The sequence below is a fragment of the Bidens hawaiensis genome, unplaced genomic scaffold (assembly GCF_021521415.1).
Source record: "Bidens hawaiensis isolate Kalapana, Puna unplaced genomic scaffold, B.hawaiensis_p1.1 tig00004021_1, whole genome shotgun sequence".
NCBI classification, from domain to species: Eukaryota; Viridiplantae; Streptophyta; class Magnoliopsida; order Asterales; family Asteraceae; genus Bidens; species Bidens hawaiensis.
The window spans coordinates 2052501-2078284 of record NW_027491237.1 but is presented as its reverse complement, the minus strand read 5'-3'; the positions used below and the strand labels follow the sequence as shown (position 1 = coordinate 2078284).

Here is a 25784-nt window from a genome sequence, read left to right as displayed (position 1 = left end):
GGCGGGATTAAATATATGACAGGGTTAACCGATATTGTAATCATCGTTGATCAGCAGGAAGAATATACGGCCCTTCAAGAATGTATCACATTGGGAATTCCAACAATTTGTTTAATTGATACAAATTGTGACCCTATACAAATTCTATTCAAGATATTTCGATTCCAGCGAATGATGACGCTATATCTTCAATCCTATTAATTCTTATCAAATTAGTATTTTCAATTTGTGAAGGCCGTTCTGGCTATATAAGAAATCCGTGATTAATAATAAGATAAATAACTTATTTCATTTCGGAACTTCATAGATTTATCGAATCGGTTACTATTTCTGAATCTCAAAAAAGAGATCAAAATAACAAGGAATAGAATTTGATTAGTTGATATTCAAAATATACGATTCAAGTAGTCAAGTCGAGAAATAGATGGTTGAATCAAAATAATTTTGTTTAAAGTTCTATTTTTTTCAGAGGGCAATATGAATGTTCTATCATGTTCCATCAACACACTAAATGGGATACGATCTATCCGGTGTGGAAGTAGGCTAACATTTTTATTGGAAAATCGGGGGTTTCCAAGTCCACGGCCAAGTACTTATTACTTCTTGGGTTGTAATTGCTATCCTATTAGGTTCAGCCGCTTTAGCCGTTCGGAACCCACAAACCATTCCGATCGGCGGTCAGAATTTCTTCGAATATGTCCTTGAATTTATTCGAGATGTGAGTAAAACTCAAATTGGAGAAGAATATGGTCCTTGGGTTCCTTTTATTGGAACTATATTTCTATTTATTTTTGTTTCTAATTGGTCATGCGCCCTTTTACCTTGGAAACTCATACAATTACCTCATGGGGAGTTAGCTGCACCCACGAATGATATAAATACTATTGGTGCTTTGGCTTTACTCATGTCAGTGGCATATTTCTATGCGGGTCTTACCAAAAAAGGATTAAGTTATTTCGGGAAATATATTCAATCAACACCAATTCTTTTACCTATTAACATTTTAGAAGATTTCACGAAGCCCCTATCGCTTAGTTTTGGACTTTTCGGAAATATATTAGCCGATGAATTAGTAGTTATTGTTATTGTTTCTTTAGTACCTTCAGTGGTTCCTATCCCCGTCATGTTCCTTGGATTATTTACAAGTGGTATTCAAGCTCTTATTTTTTCAACTTTAGCCGCGACTTATATAGGTGAATCCATGGAGGGCCACCGTTGACTAGAAAGTCTTTTTTATAACCTAAGGCAATGTGTGCGTGGCTAAAAAAAATTGACTTAGGGAATGAAAAGATACAACTACACTATATACGATCAGAGTAATCGAAAAAAAGATTACAACAAAGATATTAGAGTAGAGAATTGAAAAAAGGGGGGAAAGAGATTTCAAAGATCTTTTTCCTAAAATTCCTGTTTGGTCCATTTATATCATAATCATACCTTCCCCCCAATGAATATTCGGTTTAGATTGGTCATCGAATCCGAATATTCACTATTCGGAGTCGTAATTTGACGAAGAAGTCTTGTGGTATTACCACGTATTATTAAATGTCATTAAAAAAAGGATGTTCTATAGAATGATTCCCCTTTTCAGTTCATTTTATTCACCGATTGACCAAAGGAAAATACTAATAAATAATAAATTGTATGAACTTAGATCAATCAAATCAATTTCTATGCAACGATTCGGCCCAACCAATTTATCCATTGATTATATTATCAATTTAGGTTGCAGGATAATGATAAAAGTGATAAATGAAGGGGGAAGGGAAAGGATAATTGATAAAAAGCGGGGTTCATAAAAGGTTCGTAGAGGGTAGGTCGAACTAAGTATGGCTATAAGTTAACCCTTGTCAAGGGTTAGACGCATCCTTATCAAATTGAATTGAAAGAGTTGGTTTACATTGTGGAAAAAAGACATGTATATGTGATATTAGATATTGACTAGTTATATACGAGCTAAAGATATATTTAATTTTCCCTACTAATCGGATGTGAATGTAGATGGGGATTCTATAGAAGTCCTTCTGTCTCATCTGTGACTATGAGTTGAATTAATAAATGGATTAAGTCAATAAAAAAAATCGAAGAATTCAAAGAGCGATTCGGGACAAAAAAAACGGAAAAACTAAAGTTGTATGGATTCATGTAAGACCCCGTTACCGGTTCCCTACATTTGGTGTTGGATTTACTCATAAACACAGTTCTACAAATCAGAGTTAATTAAAACTTTACACGGAATATAAAACTTCAACCATAATATCTTACATAACCTCCAAATCTTGTCTTATAAAACATTCATAGTCATTTAAAATAAAACATAGTCTTTAAAACATCACAACATTTCTTCGAGATGCCAGTATCTTCGATTCCATGTCATGTGTCTTCAATCACGCGAGCTGCCTCAACCTATTTGCCTGCGTGCATACTAAAAGTCAGCTACGCTGAGTGAGTTCTAGTTAATCACATAACTTACTTTACATACACATATACCTACCCGTAGGTACGCATTAAATACTTAACCTGTCCATCGTTCTTTCAAATACATTCATAACTAGCCTTACGTTACAAAGAGCATTCGCCCTACGTACCTCGGATATTATCAGGGTCCGGTACCCTCCATCCTCGGATATTATTTGGTTCCGGTCACCCTTCATCCTCGTATATTATTAGGGTCCGGTACCCTCCATCCTCGGATATTATTAAGGTCCGGTCACCCTCCATCCTCGGATATTATTAGGGTCCGGTACCCTTTCTTCCATACCTCCTTAACATACTTTTTAAATAAATAATTGTATCTTTCGCACATACATACATAATTTATTCTTCATCATACAACAAACATATAACATCAACCATTTCCTGGTAGTACATGCAATTCCGAAGATCGTTCATGTACTGGCAAGAAACCATTCATACATTTCACATAACACATATATGGGATACACTTATCACTTAGGATAAGTATATTAACTAATCACATCGAGTATGCACACAGCCCCGAAAACATATCAAGGAATGGGGCTAGAAACTCACCTGAATGCGGTTATGTTCACCGTTTATGGTAATTCCATTCTTGAGCTGTGCACGACTAACTGTATAACAATTATACGTATCAATTAACTATCACTACTTATATCGTCTTTCTAGTCTTAATTATTACCCTCAACGAACGGGTGTCCGGGGGCAGCGCCCCTGGCAGCAGGGTTTAAGGGCGGCAGCCCCTAGCAGGGTCCAAGGGGCAGAGCCAGGTCAGCTTGGAAAAATTTTATTTCTATTAACTGTCGTAACACATTTTCCATTAGGATTTTAAATCATTATTTAATTCGCTAACTTGAAAATTCGAGGGCTTCTTTGTAATTAATTCATTCTTTTCTTAGTTCAGGGACCATTATGTCCATTTCTTAAACTTCTAATTTGTTATATTAACGAATTTGCTTATCTTAGCAAACTGGTCCATGTAGCGAATTGAACCCTTTAACGAACTGGTTATTAAGCGAACCAGACCTTATAACGAACTGGTCCTTGACGAATCAGTTCATGTAGCGAATCGGTCCATGTAACGAATTGGACCTTCCAATTCTTCATCTCTTTTAACGAATGGCTATAACGAATCAAGGGTGATTCTTTATCTTTTCCCTTAACGAATTGAACACGAACTGAAGCTAGTTCGCTATGCTTTCTTTAACGAATTACTTGGCGAATCGCCCCTAATTTGTTAACGAATTAGGGTTAGGTTTGTCAGAGAATGCCAGGAACATTCCCTGACATCCTTAAATACATGTGCCGCCTTTCCGGCGCCGTCTTTCTGGTGCCGCCGTGCCGGAAAACCGGGCGGTGGCCGGAAAAATGCGGTTTGCCCCATTTTACACTGTTTTTCATCGTTTTTCGTTCCGTTCAATCCACATCTGAGCTATGGTGACCCCTAAGCTCATCATAGGTTCGGTTTATACCTAATTCCTCCCAGACCTCGTGACTTACCGGTTTAACGGTGTAGGCTCGTCGTTTCGTGACTATATCTAACAGGTTAAGTTAATAAAACATCATACTAGTATTACCTTGGGTCGGTGCTCGGTTTCCTTCTTGGTTTCGGCTAGAGAAAAGGAGAGAACGAGAGAGAGATCTTAAGTGTGTGTTTTGGTGGTGTATGGAATATGTTAGAAATGAATGATTAAATGGGTAATTAAGGCTTATATAATTATGGATCATGGGCTTAAGCCCATGGTCTTTCCTTCTTTCCCTTATAACCCAAGTCCATAACCCATATCCATTTAACCCAACACTAGCCCGACTCATAATAACTCAAATTTTCATTTATATACCGAAACTAGAAAACGGGATGTTACAAGTCTTCCCTCCTTAAAGAGGTTTCGTCCCCGAAACCTAACTATTACATAAATAAATTCGGATAAAACTTGCGCATCTCTTCTTCAACTTCCCAAGTAGCATCTGAACACTTGCGATGCTTCCATATCACTTTCACTAAAGGTATAACCTTGTGACGAAGTTCCTTCTCCTTGTGGTCAACTATCTCGATCAGTTGCTCAATGTAGTTCAATTGTTCATCAACCTCAATGTCCATCAATGGCACATGGGACGTGTCATCAGCTAGGCATTTCCTTAGGTGAGAAACATGGAAGGTTGAATGAATTCCTTCTAACTCTTCGGGCAAATCCAACTTATAAGCCACTTCACCCACGCGATCCATAATCTTAAACGGTCCAATGTACCTTGAACTCAACTTTCCCCTCTTCCTGAAACAAATGATTCCTTTCCATGGCGAGACCTTAAGCATCACATTGTCACCAACGTTAAACTCAATTGGTCATCGACGCTTATCAGCATACGAGTTCTGTCTGTCTTGAGCAGCTTTCATTCTTGCCTTGATCTGATCGAACTTCGAAGATGTTTCTTCAACCACTTCTAGGCTTCCCATTTCTTTCTGACCAATCTCCCCCCAACACACCTGGGTTCTTCATCGTCTACCATAAAGCATTTCCAATGGTGGCATACCAATACTTGAATGGTAACTGTTGTTATAGGAGAACTCTGCTAGATGCAAGTGATCATCCCAACTTCCTCCAAAGTCTAAAACACAAGCACGTAGCATATCCTCAAGGGTTTGGATCGTCCTTTCAGACTGTCCATCGGTTTGAGGATGATACGCCGTACTGACGTTCAATCTCGTTCCCATAGCTTCATGGAACTTCTTCCAAAACCTCGAAGTGAATCGAGTATCACTATCAGACACGATCGATAACGGCACTCCATGCTTGGCCACAACCTCTTTTATGAACAAATTTGCTAACGTTTCTGACGAGATGGCCTCTCGTATGGGCAGAAAGTGAGAACTTTTGGTCAAACGGTCCACTATCACCCAGATGGTATCATGATGCTTAGCTGTACGAGGTAGCTTAGTTATGAAATCCATGGTGATGTGTTCCCATTTCCATTCTGGTATCCCTAGAGGCTGCATCTTTCCATAAGGTATCTGGTGCTCTGCCTTGACTTGCAAGCAAGTTAGGCACTTACTGACATAATCTACTACATCATTCTTCATGCCTGGCCACCAGTAATCTCTTTTCAAATCTTGGTACATCTTCGTGGTTCCCGGATGAATCGAATACCTTGACTTATGAGCTTCCTCTAAGATTCGACCTATGAGATCCCCATGGCGTGGTATCCACATACGGTCAAACCTAGTCTTAACACCATGAGTGTTTTCCATCAACTCATCTTTCTGACCGAAAATCCTTTCTTCACTAGCCCTTCATCTACCAACACTTCAGACTGTACTTTGATGATTTCATCAAACAGACTTGAATTCATAATTAACTGGTATGACTTCACTGTTGCAATGACTTCCTCGTTCTTACGACTTAGCGCGTCGGCGACCACATTAGCTTTACGAGGATAGTACTTTATGTCGTAGTCGAAATCTTTAGTCAACTCCAACCACCTCCTCTGTCTCATGTTTAGTTCTTTCTTCTCGAAGAAGTACTTTAAACTCTTATGATCTGTGTAAATGGTACACTTAGTACCATACAGATAATGTCTCCATATTTTGAGAGCATGCACTATTGCTGCTAGCTCTAAATCATATGTCAGATAAGTACTCTCATGGACTTTCAACTGTTTAGACGCGTAAGCTATCACCTTTCCTCGTTGCATCAACACGCAACCTAACCTACGATGCGAAGCATCAGTACAAACAACCAAGTACTTGTCACCATCGGGTAAAGCAAGGATTGGAGCTTGCGTGAGTCTCTTCTTTAACTCTTGAAAAGCTTCTTCTTGAAACTTACCCCAACTAAATACTATTGACTTTCGAGTCATACCGGTCAACGGTGCGGCTGTCTTGGAGAAACCTTTGATGAATCTCCTATAGTAGCCAGCTAACCCTAGGAAGCTTCGTATATCAGTCGGATTCTGTGGAGTCTTCCAATTCGTTATTGCCTCAATCTTAGCTGGGTCCACGGTAATCCCTTCAGGATTAATCACGTGACCAAGAAATTGCACTTGTCGCAACCAGAACGCGCATTTCGAAAACTTAGCATATAACTTCTCTTCCTTCAGAGTCTCCAATACTTCTCTCAGATGCTCAGCATGATCAGACTCGCTCTTGGAATAGATCAATATATCATCGATAAAGACGATTACTGACTTATCCAACTTTGGCTGACACACCCTAGTCATCATGTCCATAAATGCTGCGGGAGCATTCGTTAGACCGAATGACATAATGAGGAACTCGTAGTGTCCATATCGCGTCCTAAGGTTGTTTTAGGGATGTCTGCCTCTTTCACTTTCAGCTGATGATAGCCTGACCTGAGATCTATTCGTGAGAACCAACTTGAACCTTACAGTTGGTCAAACAGATCATCAATATTTGCCAAATGATATCTATTCTTTACCGTAAGCTTATTCAACTCGCGATAGTCTATGCGCATTCTCATACTTCCATCTTTCTTTTTTACGAATAACACTGGTGCGCCCCACGGGGAAACACTTGGTCTAATAAAACCCTTGTTGAGGTGTTCCTGCAGTTGGGACATCAATTCTTTCATCACGGACGGTGCTAGTCGGTAAGGCGCTTTCGCGACGGGTTGGGCTCCTGGTACTAAATCTATCTGAAATTCTATCTCTCGCTCCGGTGGCAACCCCGGAAGATCCTCAGGGAATACTTCTGGGTAGTCGCACACGATGGGAACATCTTTCATCTCCTTCGTCTCAGCCATAGAATTGACAACATATGCCAAGTAGGCACCGCACCCTCGCCTTAACAAACCCTCGGCTTTTATCATCGAAATGACATTAAGATTAGAACTTTCCTTGTCACCGTAAACCGTCACCGTACTACCATCCAAGGATTTTAACCTTATTATCCTACTCTTACATATTATCTGAACTTTATACTCAGACAACCAATCTATCCCAAAACCACATCGAACCCTCCTAAGGTAATAACATACAAGGTAACAGGGAACTCGTGTCCCTCTAATTCTATCTTACAGTTTTTAACCATTCTCATTATTTTAACCAAAGCGTCACTAGCAGTTTCTACTATAAACATTTCAGACACTTGGCAAATTTCATTTTAGCTAATTTACTAAACGGTATAGCTACGAAACTTTTATTCGCACCCGAATCAAATAATACTGAAGTAGAAATACCGTTTACTAAAAACGTACCAGTCACAACATCCGGAATCTGTTTAGCCTGTTCCTGGGTCAGCATGTAGGCTCTAGTCCTTGGCCTAGTTTGGTCAGCATCTTTCTTTCCAGTACCTCCAGCTCCACCATCAGTACACTCCCTTTCCATATGACCCGTCTTACCACACTTGTAGCATGCGGGTTTTACATCACACTCGTTAGCATAGTGCCCCACCTTCCCACACTTATCACATGCATTTGTTCCAAGCCAACACTCCTCACCACGAGCCTTTCCACATTTGTGACACACATCCGGAGAGTGCCCCACTTGCACTCTCCATCGTGCACCTTCCCACATGTCTTGCACGTTTTTCTCTCCCAAACCTTCTGCTTCTTGTCCTTAGAGTTCCACAACTGAGTACCCGGTCGCTTGGCAGGAGCGACCCATCTCTTATCCTTCTTCTCTTCCCCTACCACAACATCGTCCGCAGCCAGGTCCTCATAAACCATCTCCGCGAGTTCGACAGCAGAGTCAAAAGTAGCAGGTTTATTCGCCCTGACTAGAATGTGAACTTTCTGTGGCAATCCCCTCACATAGCACTTGATTCTCTTAGCCTCGGTGCTAACCATATCGGGCACCAACCTAGACATTCGGTTGAACTCCGTGGTGTACTCACGATGGGTCATCGCCCCAGCTTTCAAGTTCAGGAACTTCATCTCCGCTCCCTCAACCTCGGCGTCAGCACAGAATTTCTTCATAACACGTTCTTTCAGATCCTCCCACCTCATAGCCTTGATTTCCTCTCGACTCCTTCTTTGTTCAATCGATTCCCACCAATACATCGCCTCATCTTCAAATGATTGGGTGGCATAACCAATAGCTTGATCGGGGCGACACTCGCTAATGCGGATAGTTTTATCCATGGCGGTTATCGGTTGAAGGGTAGCGATTGCGTCTCCCAAACCAGTCAGCTTCGGCGGGTCACAGCCCTTGAAGGACTTATAGTTGCACCCACCTCTGCCTCTTTTCCTACCATCGGCCTTCATAGATTTAACCTCACTCGAGGCCTCTCTCTCTTCTTCATCATCTTTTCTACCACCTCCTCGTGCTCCTTCATCAGTTCTTTCACGGTCTCCAGCAGACCCCTCCGGATTCATGTTTTTCACAGTCGTGGCTACTGCTTGGGCAATAGCTTCTTGGATTAAGGGATCTAGTTGAACCTCTTCATTGTTTTTAAGGTTTCCTCCAGCTGCGCTTCCTTCTTCTTCGGTGTTGGAAGCTGTTTCTACCGAAGGTCGTTGGACACGACGAGGCCTGTCACGACGTCCAGTGCGGCCTCCTGCTCCAACAACCATCCTAGATCCAGACATCGTATTCTGGAAGGGAAAACACAAACGTTGTCACTTAAGGAACTATTTAGTACAAGGATAGTAAGGCTAACGGGTAATAACAGTGGCCAGCTGTGATTAGCTAATCACGTTACTTTCCGTCTCCTATACACTTCCCTTTATGAGTCTATTTGTGCTGGTTCTACTCTAAACATTTAATCAATCAAGCAATCAATTACTCCTATCCCTAACATTCACATATCCTTTCTTTAGCAATTAAGCTAACATTTAAATACATATTTAATCATACACTTTACCGTTACTTAGCTTTCTTGAGTGACACATGGCTATCTCTAACTGGCATCTTCTTTCTTTTCTTACTTTAATCCCATTCTCTGTTCGAGTCTAAGCATATAGGATGCTTAAATCTCTCAAACTTTGCCCGTAGTTACGCATTACATACTTAACCTGTCCATCGTTCTTTCATATACATTCATAACTAGCCTTACGTTATAAAGAGTATTCGCCCTACATACCTCGGATATTATTAGGGTTTGGTACTCTCTATCCTCGAATATTATTAGCGTCCGGTCACCCTTCATCCTCGGATATTATTAGGTTCTGGTACCCTTTCTTCCATACCACCTTAACATACTTTCTATATACATAATCGTAAGTTTCGCACATATATACATCATTCATTCTTCATCTTACAACAAACATATAACCTCAACCATTTCCTGGCAGTACATGCAATTCCGAAGATCGTTCATGTACTGGCAAGAAACCATTCATACATCTCACAGAACACATATATGGCATACACTTATCACTTAGGATAAGTGTATTAACTAATCACATCGAGTATGCACACAGCCTTGAAAACATAACAAGGAATGGGGCTAGACACTCACCTGAATGCGGTTACGTTCACCGTTTATAGTAATTCCTTTCTTGAGCTGTGCACAACTAACTGTATAACAATTACACGTATCAATTAACTATCACTTCTTATATCGTCTTTCTAGTCTTAATTATTACCCTCAACGAACGTGGTCCGGAGGCAGCGGGGTCTAGGGGCGGCAGCCCCTAGCAGGGTCCAAGGGGCAGAGCCAGGTCAGCTTGGAAAAATTTTATTTCTATTAACTATCATAACACATTTTGCATTAGGATTTTAAATCATTATTTAATTCGCTAAGTTGAAAGTTCGAGGGCTTCTTTGTAATTAATTCATTCTTTTCTAAGTTCAGGGACCATTATGTCCATTTGTTAAACTTCTAATTCATTATATTAACGAATGTAGCGAATTGAACCCTTTAACGAACTGGTTATTAAGCGAACTAGACCTTGACGAATCAGTTCATGTAGCGAATCGATCCATGTAACGTATTGGACCTTCCAATTCGTCATCTCTTTTAACGAATGACTATAACGAATCAATGGTGATTCGTTATCTTTTCCCTTAACGAATTGAACACGAACTGAAGCTAGTTCGCTATGCTTTCTTTAACGAATTACTTGGCGAATCACCCCTAATTTGTTAACGAATTAGGGTTAGGGTTTGTCAGAGAATGTCAGGAACATTCCCTGACATCCTTAAATACATGCGCCGCCTTTATCTTTAGAGGCTCAAGCAGAGGTATGTTTACTTGTGTTTTCTCATATGAATCTTTTGTCTCCAACTATTGGAGATCCCATTTCTGCACCAACTCAAGATATGCTTAGTGGACTCTATGTCTTAACGAGTGGAAATCGTCTGGGTATTTGTGTAAATAGGTATAATCCATGTAATAGTAGAAACTATCAAAATGAAGATAATAACTATAAGTATACAAAAAAAAAGAACCCTTTCTTTGTAATGCCTATGATGCAATTGGAGCTTATCGGCAAAAACGAATCAATTTAGGTAGTCCTTTGTGGTTGCGATGGCGACTAGATCAACGTGTTATTGCTGCAAGAGAAGTTCCTATCGAAATTCACTATGAATCTTTGGGGACCTATTATGAGATTTATGGAAACTATCTAATAGTAAGAAGTATAAAAAAAGAAATTCTTTTTATATATATACGAACCACTCTTGGTCATATTTCTCTTTATCGAGAAATAGAAGAAGCCATACAGGGGTTTTGGCAAGGCTGTTGTAATTCTATGTTGCTAGGGGGGATTCGATTCTCGTCGGGTTAGCTAGGACTAGAATTGCAGAATTTCTACGTGAATCAAGATCTAGAAAAGGAAGTTTTCCAATCACTGACTCAAACCTATTGTCAAAAATTCTACTCAACATAACGCAATATGGAGGTACTGATGGCAGAATGGCCCACTCAGGTCTATCACAATAAAGTGATAGACGGAACTGCCATGAAACGACTTATTAGTCGATTTATTGATCACTATGGAATAGGATATACATCACATATCCTAGATCAAGTAAAGACTCTGGGTTTCCGACAAGCTACCGCCGCATCCATTTCATTAGGAATTTATGATCTTTTAACAATACCTTCTAAAAGATGGCTAGTTCAAGACGCTGAACAACAAAGTTTTATTTTGGAAAAACATCATCATTATGGGAATGTACACGCGGTAGAAAAATTACGCCAATCGATCGAGATATGGTATGCCATAAGTGAATATTTGCGACAAGAAATGAATCCTAATTTTCGGATGAACGATCCTTTTAATCCAGTCCATATAAGGTCTTTTACGGGAGCCAGAGGAAATGCATCTCAGGTACATCTAGTAGGTATGAGAGGATTAATGTCGGATCCCCAAGGGCAAATGATTGATTTGCCCATTCAAAGCAATTTACGCGAAGACTTGTTAACGATGACTTAATGGATGCACTCTTTTTACTTTAAAAACTTTTGGTATGTCTACCATATTTGTTCTTACTGATATTATTTACTTAAAACTTGAACTCACTCAGCTCAAGCTGACTTTGTGTGCATGTTAGTGTGAGTCTCAAGTTAGGAAGAGGATGCCTTATCGCTTGGACGTGCACGAAGCTACTTGGACGGTGAAGGGCATACGTGGATGGAAGAATGTACTTTGAACAACTTGATTTAAAATAGTTTCATGAATTATGTTTTAAAGTTGGTTTTGGACAAAATTCCCGGGTTTTAGGGAACTTACTTCACTAGTTATGTTTTCCGCTGAATTTACACTCTGAGATGTTTGTTTTAATGGAAGAAACCGTTTTCAAGTTTAATTACTTGAAAACATTCTCATTGTGGATACCGCTATATGAACATCAGATGCAGGATATCTCACGCGCAGACTTATTGAAGTAGTGCAACATATTGTTGTACGTCGAACAGATTGTGGCACCGTTTGAGGTATTTCTGTAAGTCCTCGAAATGGAATGATGGCGGACATGATTTTTATCCAAACATTAATTGGCCGTGTATTAGCCGATGATATATATATAGGTTCGCGATGCATTGCTACTAGAAATCAAGATATTAGGGTTGGACATGTCAATAGATTCTTAACTTTTAGAGCACAACCAATCTCTATTCGAACCCTCTTTACTTGTAGGAGTACATCTTGGATTTGTCAATTTTGTTATGGCCGAAGTCCGGCTCATGACGACCTGGTCGAATTGGGGGAAGTTGTAGGTATTATTTCAAGTCAATCTGTTGGAGAACCGGGCACTCAATTAACATTAAGAACTTTTCATACTGGCGGAGTATTCACAGGGGGTACTGCAGAACATGTGCAAGCCCCTTCTAATGGAAAAATCAAATTCAATGAGGATTTGGTTCATCCGACACGTACACGTCATGGACATCCTGCTTTTCTATGTTCTAGAGACTTGTATGTAACTATTGAGAGTGAAGATATTATACACAATGTGTGTATTCCGCCTAAAAGTTTCCTTTAGTTCAGAATGATCAATATGTAGAATCAGAACAAGTCATTGCTGAGATTCGCACGAGAACATCCACTTTGAATTTGAAAGAGAGGTTCGAAAACATATTTATTCTGACTTAGAGGGTGAAATGCACTGGAATACCGATGTGTACCATGCCCCTGAATTTACATATGGTAATATTCATCTCTTACCAAAAACAAGTCATTTATGGAGATTATTAGGGGAGCCCTGGAGAGCTAGTCTAGCCCCTGTTCGATCCACAAGGATCAAGATCAAATGAACGCTTATTTTCTTTCTGTTAAGCGAAGATATATTTCTAACCCCTCAGTAACTAATAATCAAGCGAGACACAAATTTTTTAGTTCGTATTTTTCTGGCAAAAATAAAAAAGGAGATAGGATTCCTTATTATTCAGAACTGAATCGAATGACATGTACTGGTCGTTGTAATCTCAGATATCCGGGCATTCTCGAGGGAAATTCTGCTTTATTGGCAAAGAGGAGAAGAAATACAGTCATCATCCCACTCGACTCGATTCAAGAAGGCGAGAACCAACTAATACCTTCTTCAGGTATAGCAATTGAAATCCCCAGAAATGGTATTCTCCATAGAAATAGTATTCTTGCTTATTTCGATGATCCTCGATATATAAGAAAGAGCTCGGGACTTACTAAATATGAAACTAGAGAACTGAATTCAATCGTCAACGAAGAGGATTTGATTGATTATCGAGGAGTTAAGGTATTTTGGCCAAAATACCAAAAGGAAGTAAATCCATTTTTTTATTCCCGCGGAAGTCCACATTTTAGCCGAATCTTCTTCCATAATGGTACGGCACAATAGTATTATTGGGGTAGATACACAAATCACTTTAAATAGAAGAAGTCGAGTAGGCGGATTGGTCCGCGTGAAGAAAAAAGCAGAAAAAATTAAGCTGATAATATTTTCTGGAGATATCCACTTTCCTGGAAAGACAAATAAGGCATTTCGATTGACACCGCCAAGAGGGGGAAAACAAAATTCCAAAGAATACAAAATATTGAAAAATTGGCACTATTTCCAACGAATGAAACTTTCCAGGTATGAAAAAAGGTATTTTGTTTCGGTTCAACCTGTAGTCCCATATAAAAAAACGGATGGTATAAATTTACGAAGACTTTTCCCCGACGGATCTCTTGCAGGAAAGTGATAATCTACAACTTCGGGTTGTCAATTATATCATTTATTACGACCCAATTCTGGAAATTTGGGACACAAGTATTTAATTAGTTCGGACTTGTTTAATGTTGAATTGGGACCAAGACAAAAAGATCGAAAAGGCATGTGCTTCCTTTGTTGAAATAAGGACAAATGGTTTGATTAGAGATTTTCTACGAATCGACTTAGCGAAGTCACCTATTTCATATACCGGAAAAAGGAACGATCTGCCGGGTTCAAGATTGATTTCTGAGAATGGATCAGATCGCGCTAATTTCAATCCGTTTTCTTCCATTTATTCCTATAAAAAAACAAGGATTCAAGAATCCCTTAATCCAAATCAAGAAACTATTCATACATTGTTGAATCGAAATAAGGAATCTCAATCTTTGATAATTTTGTCATCATCCAATTTTTCTCGAATAGGCCCATTCAACGATGTAAAATCTCCCCATGTGATAAAAGAATCAATAAAAAATGACCCCCTAATTCCAATTAGGAATTCTGTAGGCCCCTTAGGAACAGGCTTTCCAATTTATCATTTCGATTTATTTTCCTATTTAATAACCCATAATCAGATCTTGGTAACTAACTATTTGCAACTGGACAATTTCAAAAATATTTTTCAAATACTTCAATATTATTTACCAGATGAAAATGGTAAAATTTATAATCCCTATTCATGTATAACATCATTTTAAATCCATTCAATTTGAATTGGTATTTTCTCCATTACAATTATTGTGAAGAGACATATACAATCGTTAATCTTGGGAAGTTTTTTTGTGAAAATGTATGTATAGCCAAAAAAGGACCGCATTTAAAATCAGTTCAAGTTCTAATTATTCAAGTTGACTCTGTGGTAATACGATCAGATAAGCCTTATTTGGCTACTCCAGGGGAAACTGTTCATGGACATTATGGGGAAATCCTTTACGAAGGAGATACATTAGTTACATTTATATATGAAAAATCAAGATCTGGTGATATAACGCAAGGTCTTCCAAAAGTGTAACAGGTGTTAGAAGTGTGTTCGATTGATTCAATATCGATGAATCTCGAAAAGAGGATTGAGGGTTGGAATAAATGTATAACAAGAATTCTTGGAATTCCTTGGGCATTCTTTATTGGTGTTGAGCTAACTATAGTGCAAAGTCGTATCTCTTTGGTTAATAAGGTCCAAAAGGTTTATAGATCCCGGGGGGTGCATATACATAATAGGCATATAGAAATTATTGTACGTCAAATAACATCAAAAGTGTTGGTTTCAGAAGATGAAACGTCTAATGTTTTTTCGCCTAGAGAACTAATTGGATTGTTGCGAGCGGAACGAATGGGCGCGCTTTGGAAGAAGCGATCTGTTACTAAGCCGTCTTATTGGGAATAACAAGAGCATCTATGAATACTCAAAGTTTCATGTCCGAAGCGAGTTTTCAAGAAACCGCGCGGGTTTTAGCAAAAGCAGCTCTACTGGGGTGTATCGATTGGTTGAAAGGCCTGAAAGAAAACGTTGTTATGGGGATGATACCTATTGGTAGCGGCTTCAAACACCTTCAAGCGAACCTAACAACATTGCTTTTGAACTAAAAAAAAGAATCTATTAGAGGGGGAAATGAAAGATATTTTGTTCTACCATAGAAAATTATTTGATTCTTTCCTTTCTTCAAAAAATTTCCATGATACACAAGAAAAATCAATTTTTTTTATTATTTTTAGGGTTTAATGATAACTAAGAGCATATTCACCCCTTTCTTTTTATATTTTAAAAGGATGTGTTGGTTTTTAAGTCAAGTCATTTGATTTGGTAATAGTAATAAAAAAATAACAAATAGAAAAAAAAAATGGCTTGGGCTGTGTATCGACACCAATCTGCGGTAGAAGAGAAGGTTCCATCGGAATAGTTTTTTATTTCAGTGTACCTCTTCGCTTTTTTTTTCAAAAGGGGGAGGTTATGTGTGGAGAAATGACAAGAAGATATTGGAACATCAATTTGAAGAGATGATGGAAGCAGGCGTTCATTTTGGCCATGGTACTAGGAAATGGAATCCTAAAATGGCACCTTATATCTCTGCAAAACGTAAAGGTATTCATATTACAAATCTTACTAGAACTGCTAGTTTTTTATCTGAAGCTTGTGATTGGGTTTTTGATGCAGCAAGTAAGGGAAAACAATTCTTAATTGTGGGCACTAAAAATAAAGAAGCTAATTTAGTAGCATGGGCTGCAATAAGGGATTGGTTCCATTATGTTAATAAAAAATGGCTCGGTGGTATGTTAACTAATTGGTCCACTACAGAAACGAGACTTCATAAGTTTAGAGACTTGAGAACCGAATAAAAAACAAGGGGACTCAACCGTCTTCTGAAAAGAGATGCGGCTATGTTGAAAATACAATTATCTCAATTGCAAACATATCTGGGCGGGATTAAATGTATGACACGGTTACCCGATATTGTAATCATCATTGATCAGCACGAAGAATATACGGCCCTTCAAGAATGTATCACATTGGGAATTCCAACAATTTGTTTAATCGATACAAATTGTGACCCTGATCTCGCAGATATTCCGATTCCAGCGAATGATGACGCTATATCTTCAATCCAATTAATTCTTAACAAATTAGTATTTGCAATTTGTGAAGGCCGTTCTAGCTATATAAGAAATCCATGATTAATAATAAGATAAATAACTTAATTCATTTAGGAACCTTCATAGATTTATCGAATCGGTTACTATTTCTGAATCCCAAAAAAGAGATCAAAATAACAAGGAATATAATTTGATTAGTTGGTATTCAAAATATACGATTCAAGTAGTCAAGTCGAGAAATAATTTGTTGAATCAAAATAATTTTGTTTAAAGATCTATTTTTTTTCAGAGGGCAATATGAATGTTCTATCATGTTCCATCAACACACTAAATGGGTTATACGATATATCCGATGTGGAAGTAGGCTAACATTTTTATTGGAAAATAGGGGGTTTCCAAGTCCACGACCAAGTACTTATTACTTCTTGGGTTGTAATTGCTAACTTATTAGGTTCTGCCGCTTTAGCCGTTCGGAACCCACAAACCATTCCGATCGGCGGTTAGAATTTCTTTGAATATGTCCTTGAATTTATTCGAGATGTGAGTAAAACTCAAATTGGAGAAGAATATGGTCCTTGGGTTAGCCGATGAATTAGTTTTCAACTTTTCGGAAATATATTAGCCGATGAATTTGTAGTTGTTGTTCTTGTTTCTTTAGTACCTTCAGTGGTTCCTATCCCCGTCATGTTCCTTGGATTATTTACAAGTGGTATTCAAGCTCTTATTTTTTCAACTTTAGCCGCGACTTATATAGGTGAATCCATGGAGGGCCACCGTTGACTAGAAAGTCTTTTTTATAACCTAAGGCAATGTGTGCGTGGCTAAAAAAAATTGACTTAGGGAATGAAAAGATACAACTACACTATATACGATCAGAGTAATAGAAAAAAAGATTACAACAAAGATATTAGAGTAGAGAATTGAAAAAGGGGGGAAAGAGATCTCAAAGATCTTTTACCTAAAATTCCTGTTTGGTCCATTTATATCATAATCATACCTTCCCCCAATGAATATTCGGTTTAGATTGGCCATCGAATCCGAATATTCTCTATTCGGAGTCGTAATTTGACGAAGACGTCTTGTGGTATTACCACGTATTATTAAATGTCATTAAAAAAAGGATGTTCTATAGAATGATTCCCCTTTTCAGTTCATTTTATTCACCGATTGACCAAAGGAAAATACTAATAAATAATAAATTGTATGAACTTTGATCAATCAAATCAATTTCTATGCAACGATTCGGTCCAACCAATTTATCCATTTATTATCTTATCAATTTAGGTTGCAGGATAATGATCAAAATGATAAATGAAGGGGGAAGGGAAAGGATAATTGATAAAAAGCGGGGTTCATAAAAGGTTCGTAGAGGGTAGGTCGAACTAAGTATGGCTATAAGTTAACCCTTGTCAAGGGTTAGACGCATCCTTATCAAATTGAATTGAAAGAGTTGGTTTACATTGTGGAAAAAAAACATGTATATGTGATATTAGATATTGACTAGTTATATACGAGCTAAAGATATATCTAATTTTCCCTACTAATCGAATGTGAATGTAGATGGGGATTATATAGAAGTCCTTCTGTCTCATCTGTGACTGTGAGTTGAATGAATAAACGGATTAAGTCAATATAAAAAACTCGAAGAATTCAAAGAGCGATTCGGGAAAAAAAAACCAAAGTTGTATGGTTTCACAAATAATTTATCGAGAGAAACTAAAAAAGAGATATCAAAGTAATTTTGATGATTCAATAATGTTATTACTTGAATTCGAAGTTCTTAGTTACTTCGATTGGATGAATCGTAGCAATGGAATAATTAAGTCATAGTTCATTGGTTGAATGTATCATTAACCTTTTTTTTTGTACGAGGAACTTATCTTGAATCCACCGATTTCTGTCGCTTCCGTTATTGCTGCTGGATTGGCTCTAGGGCTTGCCTCTATTGGACCTGGAGTTGGTCAAGGTACTGCTGCGGGTCAAGCTGTAGAAGGTATCGCGAGACAGCCCGAGGCGGAAGGAAAAATATGAGGTACTTTATTGCTTACTCTAGCTTTTATGGAAGCTTTAACAATTTATGGCCTGGTTGTAGTATTAGCACTTTTATTTGCTAATCCTTTTGTTTAATATTATAGATAAGAAAAAGAAAAATTTTTCATATTTTATTGCCCTGGACTTGTGCTTTGTTTTTTCGAATTATATAAAGATTTCAATCATAGAATTACTTATTCGCTGAGAAAATAACCCACGGGAAGGGCTGATTTGCAGATGAGGAATTAGCATACCAACTCGCTTTCATCCTTCCCGTTCGTGTTCGTAGGAATTTTTTTAGAGGGGGTGGGACCAAGAAGGTAATTCATGATTTCTAAATTGAATAGATATTTGATTCGATTTAAAAAGTAGGAAACTATAACTATATATAAATAGTACAAAGTAATAAAAAAAGAACTCTGTCATGAGGTCTTTTCTTGTAGATGGTACAGTCATAGGTTTTTCCTGATTCATTCTTCCCTGAATTGCTGAAAGCGAAAAGAAGTTCAACAAACTTTAAGCGAAGAATTCAAATTAACGAGTTTTTCTCTCTCGAATATCCAACCACCCTATTAATTCTTTATAGCGCTCTATTTTGTTTTGACAAATAAGGCAGCAACCGTTGACGTTTTCCCAAAATTTTCTGCAGGCCTGTCTGAGATAAATAGTCTTTTTTGTGCAATTCCAAATGTGAAGTAAGTCTCCGTATCTTATTGGTGAAACTTACTACTTGAAATTCAACAGGCCCTCTGTTTTCTTTGTTTTCTTCTTGTTCTTTCAAAAGAATTGAAATAGATGAATTTTTTACCATAAAATAATCTGATACTCCCCTTTTGCAGATATTGATTTTATTGATCAGTAATAATAATGTCTTAACTTTTAATGTAGTATACACAACAATCATAATTTCTTTATATTCGTTTTATCAATTAACATTAACCTATTTTTTAGTTAATTTTCCAAGTGATACAAAAAGATGATACCAAAGAGTTTATCTTTTTATTTATTTATAGCTTTAATTGATACGCCATTTCCTTATTATTTATCCTAAACTGGGATGTAGGACAGTACATGTGTGCATCGGGTTACTTGCATTTAACATGGATATTTACAAATCACGGACAACAGAAAAAATGAAAAAATATGATTGATAGAATAACAGAATATATAGGAAACTCAAAATTTTCAATTATGGATACATATATATATATATATATATATATATATATATATATCCTTAACATACTAAAGCGGCTCCCATTATTGATGTCAAACCAATAGCGATTCATACAAGCTAAATCCTCTAATCGGTAATTAGGCCAAAAAAAGAACATTAATTTAATTAATTTTTTTTATGTCAAAATTTTCACTTTCATCCAAAAACTGACTCCAGTTTTTTATCTTGTTCTCTTTGCAAAATAATTGATTATTCATTATAGGATATAGTAATTTTTCTTACATTTATGAGGCTAACCAGTAGACCGTATATCTGGATATTATTCATTATTTTTTGATTCAATTGATTCAAACGTACAGTTCATCTTAATTGCAAAGGAAAATCTCCTTTAAATAATATGTTTAGTTTTTCAATTGATTCTAAAAAATATTCTTCAATATTGTTTTGATTCTTTAATTCAAAATATTGTTTTGAATTGGATGGGCTAAAATTTAAAAAATCCTCACCCTCCTCTTGCCTTCTCTTTATATTTTGATTTTCACTAAAATTTGGATTTATATTCAAATTAAAAAGAAGTAAGTTGCTTGGGATAAACCAAGGTTTCTCTTTATATTTATGATAAAGTATCATAAGCTCTGGAAAGAAAAAAAATTTCGGATTTTATATGACGCGATTTAAGATTAATAATTTTTCATTCATTCCCATCCAATCAAAAAAGACCTTTTTGGAATTGATTTTGGAATTTGAATCAATCAGAAGATAAAAAAGACCATTATAATGAATTTTATCCCCTATTTTGGTTTGGTCCTTATTAGGTTCAACCTACATATTTTTATTCAATTTCTAACCCAAATATTTTCTATCTGTATTTTTTTCCATATATATATAATTGCTTTTTACTAGATAATTTTTGATAGGAATATTTTTGAGTATGTTAAAATATTTTCTTTCTTTCTGGTTGAATTTTCTTGCTTCTTATTTGTTTCTAATGACGATCTAGAAATATAGGCATTCGTAGTTTCACAATGAATATAGTTATATGATAAACGATCATATCTAGAGTTTTTTTGAAAATTTTCTTCTTTATTTGGTAATAAATAGACTTTCGAGTTTTTTTTTGTAATAAAATAATTGGTCTTTTTCATAGGAATACCATTTCTTTAGATCCTTATTTTGAGACGTCTAGCATTTCTTTTTTCCATTTCGCCCTTTTTGTGGGATTAATCTAGACCATGTAATCTGAGATAAATCGTATTGATAATGACCTCTTAACCAGTTTTTCCAGGGATTCATTCCATAATTTGGAAGTTTATTATGTGTTACTTCGGAATCAAATATCCGTTGTCTTAAAAAAAAAATCCTTTATTTCATTCTTAAGAAAAAAAGACGGTCCATTATACTAAAGAATAGATCTTAACTTATTGAAGTGAATAACCTAGGTTTGTGAAAATATTAAAAATACATATTTTTGTGACAAATAATATAAATCAAAAAAAATATGTGACTTCCCCTTACTATATCTAAGATTATCAAAAGCCTTTTTTATATTGATTGTCGAAATAAATTCCATTTTATTTTTTTTCTTTTCTTGATTTATTTCGTTATTGTCAATGTATTTCTTAATAATTTTTTTTGTAGACTCTATAAAAAGTTGTAGAGCGATTCTGCGCATATTAATGATACATAGAAAGATATTTATGTATATCTTTTCAAAGAAAAATTGAACTATTAATTTAATATTTTTTATTTTGAATATTTTCCAAATTTTTGGCGGTGATTTTCCATTATTCTTTTATTTTTTTTCTGTATTTCTATTTGATTTATGATTGTGTTTCTTTTATCAATTCTATCTTTCATTTCTTCTTCTGCCTGTGAATAATTTGTGAAACCTGTAGATCGATTTTGACTAAGTGATTCATGAATTCTCGGATTGCTTATTATAGAATCCTTTTCTATTTCAGTTTCATTTGATTTGTATATTTCTCGCGGTATAAATAATGGAATTTTCTTTCCTTTTAGTATTTTTTTTAAAATAAAAATGCTTTTTCTTCATTTTTTTTATTTTTTTTAATGCTCTTCGAACTCTAAAATTAAATTTTCTTATTTTGACTTTATAGTCTATATATTTCAAAATTGGTTCAAAAAAGGAAGGTGTTTTTCACGGAGCACCAAATGGATATTCGGTTTCCATTCCAAAAACTGTTAAAAAACAAGAATTAAAATCATCTTGTTTCTTTTGATCTCTATCAGAGAGTCGTAGCTTAGATTTATGCCAAGGTTTCAAACGAAAAGGATATAGGATTTTGATCTGAAAACCTTCGTTGAACCAATTTTTAGGAAATTCTGTTTTGGAAAATTGAAGACCATCATAGCTACACTTTAGATAAATTTCTCTATTCCAATCTTGGAAATCCTCGTACCATTCCGGAGATTGTCGCAATAAAATACGGCCAATATTCTTAGCTATTATCAATAAGGGTAATTTAATATATCATCTAAAAATTGATTGAGCTAGTAACAGAACACTTCTTGATTTTTGTGCATATGGAATGTTCTCCCAGAATTCTATTGCGTCTTCCTGGTCGTTTTTTTTATTTGGAATTGTTTATTTAAAATATCGAATTCTGACTTTTTGCCCGACCAATCTCTAATATAAAAAAAAAGTTTCAGTAGAAGGTCAGATATAGGAAAAGGAAAATATTCCGTTTTTTCAAAAAAAAAGGGGGGAATGGGGATTTCCTTTAGAAGGTCCCCAAATAACCATTTTACGCCTTTGAATACGGCTAGAGCTTTTGATTAAGGCTCGACGAAAATCTGGTTCTTCAAAATAACTTATAAAACCCGAATCTCTATTAAATTTTTTATAAAGGTTAAAATTCTTGAAATTATACTTCTTAAAACTTCGTGTGGAACGAGTTAAAATTGCTATATGTTTAAATTTTCTTGTTCGAAGCTGGTGATCCAGCCCTTGCATTATGCCTTGTTCTTTTCGTCGTTTTATAAAATATTGCTCCAACTCGTTGATTAATTTGTATGACCATCGAGGGAGTTTTTTACCTATTTCGTTTATTCCAATATATTTTATTTTCACGTTTAGGGTTAGTTAGAATTGCATTCAATGAAAAATTTAACCTATTTTTTTAATCGATTTTGACTTGTTTTTTTTTCTGATATTTCGATTTTTTGTTCATTTTATGGAGAATTAGGATAGGGAAGAAGGATACCATGAATTTTATTTAGTTCAGCTGTTTCTGTGCAATTTTCTATCGAAGTTTCATTTATGATTGAAGAAGAAAAAAATTTCTTCATTCTTCCACGATACATCCCATTCAAAAAGGGATCATACATTTTTACTAGGCAATTTTTTTTTTGTTTCAGCATTAGACAATCTAGTCTTTGTTTCAAGTATATTTAGAGAGAAAAATACTGTCTCTAAGGCCTCAATTCTATTTATCAATTCATTATTTAAGTTGTTAGTTTTATCTTTATTGGTATAAAGCCACTCGGCGTATAGTTCATCAGGGGAGATTTTTTCTAATGTAAACAACGATATTCTTCTTGCTACTATTTCCCCAAAAGTTGAGAAACTGGGAGGATATGTAAAAGATATTCTTTGTTTTCCATCACTTTGGTATGTATAAAAAAAATATTGTGAGGCTTCTTTTCTTACAGAGCCTTTCAATTTTTTATTTATCTTTCTTATGTATCGTAATGGACGCGTCCATCGGTTATAATCGAAAAAAAAATAAGAATAAGTTTTTCAAAAAAAAAAGAATTTTTCTTCATTTTTTTTCTTTTTTTCAAGTCTCAAATTTTCTTGATTCCCATACATATAATCAACTTCTTCTTCTTCCATTTTGTCGAGCTCGTTCAGTTTATCACTAAAAATAGGTGACGGTATTCTGCCTAAATAGTAGACACAGGTAACTAATAACAAAATACTAAAGATACAAGCCATCTTTTTTTTTAATTCTGACTTTTTAAATTCTGACACAGGACATTTATTAGATCGAATGTACTTCCGAATAGATCGATTTTTCCATATCCAAACTAATAACAATCCAATCCATTTCATGAATAAAATGTGACCAATTATCCAACCTACAAAACTACTTGTTACAAATAAAATCTTGCTGTTGCATCGAAACTTTAAAATGTTGACTAATCTCGCTAACATTGAACTTGGTAAAATGAAATGATTCAATAATTGAAAAATGCGATTATTCAGGAATAGACATTGAATGTTGAGATTACGCATTGAATTTCTGGTAGTAGATCCATAATTAAAGATGTTTTTGTGATTATTGCAGATGAAATGAAACAAAAGATACGGTAGAGCTAGGACAGTTATTGTATGAGGTCTACCAGTGCTAGATGCAGAGGCACATAATAGATCGATATGAACATTATGAGTTGTCCCGTAATAAAACCAGTTGTTGCTGATACCCTTTTCTCGGCTCCTTCTTCTCCTTCTACCATAACGTGAGATCGGATTAGAAAGATATAGGAGGGTCCTGTGGAGAATGTGGTCAGAAATCCATAATAGAGTCCGACCACAATGACCGAATTGATTATCTTCATGCATAAGGATACTAGATTACCTAGTAGAAAAGATTTCAAAATCATCACAAACCTCCTTTTTTCTTTTCTATTGTAATTTTTGGATTATTATATGATGATTTTGAAACTTTTCATATATAGAAAGGAAATAGAAAGAGATAGACTAGAAATGACATCTGTTATGTGAATGACACCAAAAGGATATTAAATGACCAAAAGTATATTAAATGAATGGAATTGGGATATGGATGGAATATAATGAAATAGAGCCACTTTCAGGTTCCCTATGAAATGAGGCATGGAGGGGAGCCACTAAGAAGAAGTTTTGGGAGATACGATGGAAGCTTCGAGCTCATATTGGTCATGGGTTGAGAACGGAAATGGAACTCTATGAGATCGAATCTCCCGTTGTTCCTCAGTAGCTCAGTGGTAGAGCTGTCGGCTGTTAACCGATTGCTCGTTGGTTCTAATCCTACTTGAGGAGATTTGAAAATCACCGTCAATACATCGGTGTAGGTCCGGGATACTCCTTTGTTCCATAGCCCTGGGGCTATTTACAACTATCCAATTAAGAATTCTCAAATGTACTAGTACTAGCAGTGCCCCAAAGATGCAGTCATCGATTCTACCGAGAGGCCACAATTGCTGCGAGCAAACATATTAATGACGAAGAACGCGTTTTTGTTATGCTACTAATACTTGTACTTGCTCTGTTATTCTACCCAATCCTGGCTGAGGAAGAGTTACGGGCGCGTAAAACAAAAAAATACGCTGATGGGGGACGGGCATACGCATACTATGTGTAATGCTTAACTCATTTATGATAAATAATAAATAAAAAGTCCATTACATTTCGAAAAAAGACCCACACCCAAGTTCCATAGCCCGCTATCCTGATCATGAGTTTCCTACCCCCAGAGGGAAAGGCCCTTCCCTTTTGGGCTGGTTGTGGGCGAGGAGGGATTCGAACCCCCGACACCGTTGTTCGTAGCCTCGTGCTCTAATCCTCTGAGCTACAGGCCCCACTGCGTCTCCGCTGGATCTGTTCCCGGTAGTACCCTAAAAAAAGGAACCTTTGCTCTCCCCAGCCATTTCGGGTTAAGAAGATGTCAAAGCGCCTTTATGTCTACTTTATCTTTATTTATATCTACTTTATATCTATAAGAACAGCATGTTCCGGGGTGTGAAGTGGGAGAGAAGGGATGTCATTATTGGGGTTTTGAATAAGACGACCTTTTTATTTTTCATTTTTTTCATATTGAAAAAGTATGAAGAACGGGAGGTGTGAAGTTTTTTTATCATCCTAGCGTCGAGCTATTTTTCCGCAGGACCTCCCCTACAGTATCGTCACCGCATTAGAGTTTAACCACCAAGT

The 25784-nt window shown here is 36.4% G+C and overlaps 1 pseudogene across 1 annotated transcript in view; it reads right to left on the bottom strand.

The window, feature by feature from the left end:
• Positions 1 to 18623, bottom strand: part of LOC143625240 (ATP synthase subunit alpha, chloroplastic pseudogene) — a 195981-nt pseudogene extending 177358 nt beyond the window's left edge. The window contains exon 1 of the transcript XR_013152243.1: positions 18593 to 18623. The product of XR_013152243.1 is annotated as an ATP synthase subunit alpha, chloroplastic pseudogene (transcript). The remainder of the gene's footprint in view (positions 1 to 18592) is intronic.
• Between the last annotated feature and the right edge of the window lie 7161 nt (positions 18624 to 25784).